Genomic DNA, 6,681 nt, shown 5'->3' with positions numbered 1-6,681 from the left:
ACAGTCATGGTGAGGCCAATTTTTAATGCCAAGTGGTCCACTTATTCAGAGTTAATTGAGTTTGTAAATATTGTAGGTCGCAAATTAAATTTTTATGGTACGCAATGGGCACAATCATCCGTAATGACTAGCTCTACCTAGGGGAACTTGATACGTTTACTACGGCAAGATGGTTTCGAAAAACAAAGTATTTAGTTTATTCAACTCCTGCACTAACCTTGTCTTTAGAAACTTTTTATATTCTTTGCGATGCTGAGATAAGATTCTGGAAATAGTTTTTCTAGAACTACTCTAGATATTTCCAGTTCATCATTTTTCTCGCAAAGCATTCGAGAGAGCCAAACCCTGTAATGTACGGAGGGAACTCACAGAATGATGCGACTGACAGTTTGGAACATTCGGCACTGTAACAGTAATAATGACATGTCACTTATGTAATGTTCATTATCGCAGATCAAACTGCTTTTTCCGTCTACACTCATTTTCAGTAGACTTATTCAGCGAACTCCCACCTGAGACTGCAGCGCTGGGTTCTGCAAAGTAATTTGAATGAATATAGATGCAACAGGTTTCTTTGAGCGTGCGTCTAACACATATTCTTCATATTGAATCTGCTAACTGTATTCATGTCCATGTCCATAATTCCACATTCCAGCTTATTTTTATTTTGACATCTGAGTTTTCTTCAGTACTTTTCTCAACATCTGTGCTTGCTGAGCCGTACTCAAGTCCATACATCTTGTCTTTCGCTATTACATTAATATATAAAACTGTTGATGCCGAGTGAGAATTCAAGGTACCGAATCTGTCGTGCGAGCTAAATAAGAACCAATAAAAAGCTCTACAAAGGAAATTTTGTTAAAGGATGCTGTATGGGCATTAGAATAGCACATGCCATGCTAAAAAAAAAAATACAAATTCTTGTTAGGTATGCGAGGATGACAGTGCTGTGCTGTTTCTGATGTGTCACAAAAAAAAAATCAGTGCCATACAGTGTTCCTTATGGAAGTACAAACTGTTGAATTCGAAGCCCAGAAGTTCTATTCAAGAATGTTCCTCAATACAAATGTATTTAGAGATCTGAGCCACTGACTCATACATGACTATGTGGCAAACATTAATTTTCATGTGGATTATAGTTTACAAGGTCTAGTCTGCATTGATTTATTGCATTCATGCTGAAACTGGGAGGGGTTCTCTGGGTATGAATAAAGAGATAAACATTTCTTGAAATCAAAACATTTGAGAACGGACAAAAGGAAGGATCTGAGAACGGTATCTTAGATTCTCTTCTTTTTCTTACAGTATCTCTAATGTTCACTTTATTTCACCTGATGCATTTAGTTTTTAGCGCAGCTCTTAGCACCCGTTTCCGCGTTTCGCGGCGTCGCTGTCGGCATAACCACCCTGCTAAACTTGGCAGGAAATTGAATTAATGTTGTGGTCATGTGACGTTAATATTTCCGCTAAGTCTAGCTGAGCAACTGAATTTTTTTTATGGCTGACGTGACACGGTCATGCGACGTCATTTTCCCTGCTACTTTTAGCGGAAAAACTGCATTTGTGTTGAGGTCATGTGACATCAATTTCTGCGCTAAATTTAGTGGGAAACTTAACCAGCTAAATTTAGTGGGGAAATTTTCCCGCTAAATTCAGGGAAGTTTCCTGCTAAATGGGAGGGAGCAGAAGAGGAGGAGGGGAGGGGGAGGAGGGGCATACCTTCCCATCCTCCTCTTCAAGATCTGTGCTCTAATTTCACGTTACAGAGAATTGTAAACGTCTCATATTTCATCTCATGTTTATTCAACTTTTATATTGCAGGTGCGCTCGCAGCACAAATCTGGGTTGTGCTGATCCTCTACGCACAAGTTAGGAACTCCTGAGTGGCAAGAGTGGGAGTTTGGTCTGACAGCTCAAGGGACACCATTGTTCAGTATTGAATTTTTAATAATCATCTTTTAAGCAAAGTTAAGCTTTGCTGCATGCAGTTCTTGTAAAAATAAATACCTGCAACCAAATTTACCAGGTCACGACATTTCGCCTCTGCTCTTAGTGGTCCTGGTGAGCCTCGGATAAGAGCTTACTGGTGTGCAAACACCATGCTTGTTTGAAACCACTCACTGATGTAGAGACTCGCTGACATCCAGCATTCCAATGAAACGCTGGATGTCCACAAGTCTTTCTTGAACAATGCAAGCGGGGAAGGAACCATACAATCGTATCGTATTGGGGGACATTCTACAGAGTTTTTTTTCTATGTTTTACAGATTTTTTTTAAAAAAGCCGTAAAAGCTACATTTACGCGGTCTGTGCACGTGAGTTATATGGCCAGGGCGGCATAGTATAAAAGGCTAATTTGTAATGATCCGTCGGCTTATTACAGAGATGTGCCAGACTTCTTTCAGAAAACTAGATGGAGGTTCATTCTAGCGTAGTTTTATCCCGCGAATCTGAATATCCCGTTCGTTTTCCTCAAAGATATAACTAAACGTGAGAAAACACAAAAAAACATCCCACCAACAGTGACATCGTAAGAAGACCTTTCGGCCGCCAAGCGTGTGTCGCTTAAGGGCCGCGCGTCCAATCGCAAGTTTTCTAGGTATATTCTCCGGCACTGGCACCAGTCGTGACACATTTTTCTGCCCTTTTAAAAAATAGCATGTGCGTGCATAGCTTTGATAGGCGCTGAAGATGCATGAACAAAGATTTTGAAAGCTGCTGTTGTGACGTCGCTCTCTAGGGAGGTGCTTTCACAGCGCTTTAAAAATGACTATGCAGCCTTGATTAATTAAATTAGCAAATAATTTTGATATTTGAGATTCTGGAGGTCGAATGAAGAAGATTTAAAAGTGTTTTCTCAAATACAAAACTGCTTCAGCCTCTCTCTAAGTATAGTATGTTCGTGAAATTTTTGATCAGTGAAAATAGACCCATGGTTCCAATTAGAAACCTGCTAAGCATCATCAAAACACACTAAATCAATTTTCTTTGTAAAGATATAAGACGAGTAGCATTTTATGGCGTTATAAAAAAATGGTCAATTTGGACGCATTTCCAGACTTCGGTTTCTTACCAGAGCGCATCTTTGCACCTGCGGTCCAGCTGCCCGGTGACCGCAGTGCGAAGCCGCCCCCTCGCCTCCCTCGTAGGATGAAGGGAAGCAAGGCGCATGTGTGTTGCGTGTCTATGCCCCTGGGGAACAGGACCGTGGGCGCAGAGATGAGCTCTGATAAGAAACTGAAACCTAGAAACTCGTCCAAATAAAGCTTTTTACAGAATGCATAAAACGCTACCCCTGAATTATATCCTTCTAAAAAAACTTGATTTTGTGGTTTTCAATGACTCAGCAACTTTCTAATTGAAACCATATTTTCATTTTCACTAATTAAAAAGTTGATTAACAAATTGTATTTAATTATCTGACTGATCGTTACGACTAGGTCCCTATACTACGTACGCCTGGCCGTATAACTCGCCTGCACAAACCGCATTAATATAGCTTTCACGACCTTTCTAAACATATATGTAAAGCTTAAAACTAAATCGCCCTGTACAACAGTGAAAAGGCGAAACCAACACGCTGGAGCCATATGGCTCCACCATGCTGGTATCGCCTTTTTGCTGGTATAGGATGTCCCATATTACGTTATGCATGTATGGTTCCGTCTGCCTACATGGTTCCGCCTATATCCACTACGCTGGTATAGGATGTCCCATAATACGACACGCTTGTATGGTTCCGCCCACCTGTATTGTTCCGCCGTATTCCACTATACTGGAGCCGCCTTTTTCGCTTGTATAGGATGTCCCATATTACGGTTACGCTTGTATGAGCCTTTTCCGTCATCTTTCCATCATCGAGATTTTCCAACAGGGTGTCGCAGATCAAACTGCTTTTTCCGTCTACACTCATTTTCAGTGGACTCATTCAGCGAACTCACACCCGAGACTGCAGCACTGGGTTCTGCGAAGTAATTTGCATGAATATAAATGCAACAGGTTTTTTTCAGTGTGCGCCTAACACGTATTCTTCATATTGAATCTGCTAACTGTATTCATGACCATGTCCATAATTGTATCCACATTCCAGCTTTTTATTTTGACATTTGAGTTTTCTTCAGTACTTTTCTCAACATCTGTGCTTGTTGAGCCGTACTCAAGTCCATACATCTTGCCTTTCGCTACTACATCAATATATAAAACTGTTGATGCCGAGTGAGAATTCAAGGTACCGAATCTGTCGTGCGAGTTATATAAGAACCAATAAAGAGCTCTACAAAGGAAATTTGGTTAAAGGAGGCTGTAGGGACACTAGAATAGCACATGCCATGCTAGAAAAAAAAATACAAATTCTTGTTAGGTATGCAAGGATGACAGTGCTGTGCTCTTTCTGATGTGTCACAAAAAAAAAATCAGTGCCATACAGTGTTTTTATGGAAGTACAAACTGTCGAATTCGAAGCCCAGAAGTTTTATTCAAGAATGTTCCTCAATACAAATATATTTAGAGATCTGAGCCACTGACTCATACATGACTATGTGGCAAACATTCATTTTCATGTGCCTTATAGTTTATTGCATTGATTTACTGTATTCATGCTGAAACTGGGAGGGGTTCTCTGGGTATGAATAAAGAGATAAACATTTTTCGAAATCAAAACATTTGAGAACGGACAAAAGGAAGGATCTGAGAACGGTATCTTAGAATCTCTTTTCTTTTTCTTACAGCACCTCTAATGTTCACCTTATTTCACCTGATGCATTTAGTTTTTAGCGCAGCTCTTAGCACCCGTTTCTGCGTTTCGCGGCGTCGCTGTCGGCGTAACCGCCCAACTGAGCTTGGCAAGAAATTGAATTAATGTTGCGGTCATGTGACGTTAATATTTCCGCTAAGTCTAGCTGAGAAACTGAATTTTCTTATGGATAACGTGACACGGTCATGCGACGTCGTTTTCCCCGCTACTTTTAGCGCGAAAACAGCATTTCTGTTGAGGTCATGTGACATCAATTTCCGCGCTAAATTTAGTGGGAAACTTAACCCGCTAAATTTAATGGGGAAATTTTCCCGCTACATTCAGGGAAATTTCCCGCTAAATGGGAAGGAGCAGAAGAGGAGGAGGGGAGGGGAAGGAGGGGAATACCCTCCCATCCTTCTCTTCAAGATCTGTGCTCTAATTTCACATTACAGAGAATTGTAAACGTCTCATATTTCATCTCATGTTTATTCAACTTTTATATTGCAGGTGCGCTTGCAGCACAAATCTGGGTTGTGCTGATCTCTACGCACAAGTTAGGAACTCCTGAGTGGCAAGAGTGGGAGTTTGGTCTGACAGCTCAAGGGACACCATTGTTAAGTATTGAATTTTTAATTATCTTCTTTTAAGCAAAGTTAAGCTTTGCTGCATGCAGTTCTTCTAAAAATAAATACCTGCAACCAAATTTACCAGGTCACGACATTTTGCCTCTGCTCTTAGTGCTCCTGGTAAGCCTCGGATAAGGGCTTACTGGTCTGCAAACATCATGCTTGTTTGAAACCCCTCACTGATGTAGAGACTCGCTGACATCCAGCATTCCAATGAAACGCTGGAAGTCCACAAGTCTTTCTTGAACAGTGCAAGCGGGAAAGGAACCATACAATCGTATCGTATTGGGGGACATTCTACAGTGTGTGTGTTTTTTTTTGTATGTTTTACCGATTTTTAAAAAAAAAGCCGTAAAAGCTACATTTACGCGGTCTGTGCACGTGAGTTATATGGCCAGGGCGGCATAGTATAAAAGGCTAATTTGTAATGATCAGTCGGCTTATTGCAGAGATGTGCCAGACTTCTCTCAGAAAACTAAATGGAGGTTCATTCTAGCGTAGTTTTATCCCGCGAATCTGAATATCCCGTTCGTTTTCCACAAAGATATAACTAAACGTGAGAAAACACAAAAAAAAAACATCCCACCAATAGTGACATCGTAAGAAGACCTTTCGGCCGCCAAGCGTGTGTCGCTTAAGGGCCGCGCGTCCAATCGCAAGTTTTCTAGGTATATTCTCCTGCATTGGCACCAGTCGTGACATTTTTCTGCCCTTTTAAAAGATAGCATGTGCGTGCATAGCTTCGATAGGCGCTGAAGATCCGTGAACAAAGATTTCGAAAGCTGCTTTTGTGACGTCGCTCTCCAGGAAAGTTCCTCCAGCAGTACTTTAAAAATGATTCTATGCAGCCTCGACTAACCAAATTGAGAAATAATTTTGATATTTGATATCCTGGAGGTCAAAAGGAATATTTTAATATGTTCCTCAAATGAAAAACCGCTTCAAGTATAATATGTTTCTTAAAATTTAAATTTGAGAAAATTGAGGCATGGTTTCAATTAGAAACTTGCTAAGTATCATCAAAACACACAAAATCAACTTTATTTCTGAAGATATAAGACAAGAGCAGCATTTTACGGCGTTCTAAAAAAATAGTCAATTTGGACGCGTTTCCAGATTTCGATTTCTTACCAGAGCGGATCTTTGCGCCTGCGATCCTGCTGCCCGGTGGCCGCAGTGGAAAGCCACCCCCTCGCCTCCCTCGTAGGATGGAGGAAAGCAAGGCGCACGTCTGTTGCACAATTAAACTCTTGGGGAACAGGACCGTGGGCGCAGAGATGTCCTCCGATAAGAAACCGAAACCTAGAAACGGATCCAAAT

The sequence above is a fragment of the Ixodes scapularis genome, unplaced genomic scaffold, assembly GCF_016920785.2.
Source record: "Ixodes scapularis isolate PalLabHiFi unplaced genomic scaffold, ASM1692078v2 PGA_scaffold44__24_contigs__length_19508400, whole genome shotgun sequence".
In the NCBI taxonomy this organism is placed as follows: domain Eukaryota; kingdom Metazoa; phylum Arthropoda; class Arachnida; order Ixodida; family Ixodidae; genus Ixodes; species Ixodes scapularis.
Note: the sequence above shows the minus strand (reverse complement) of the source record.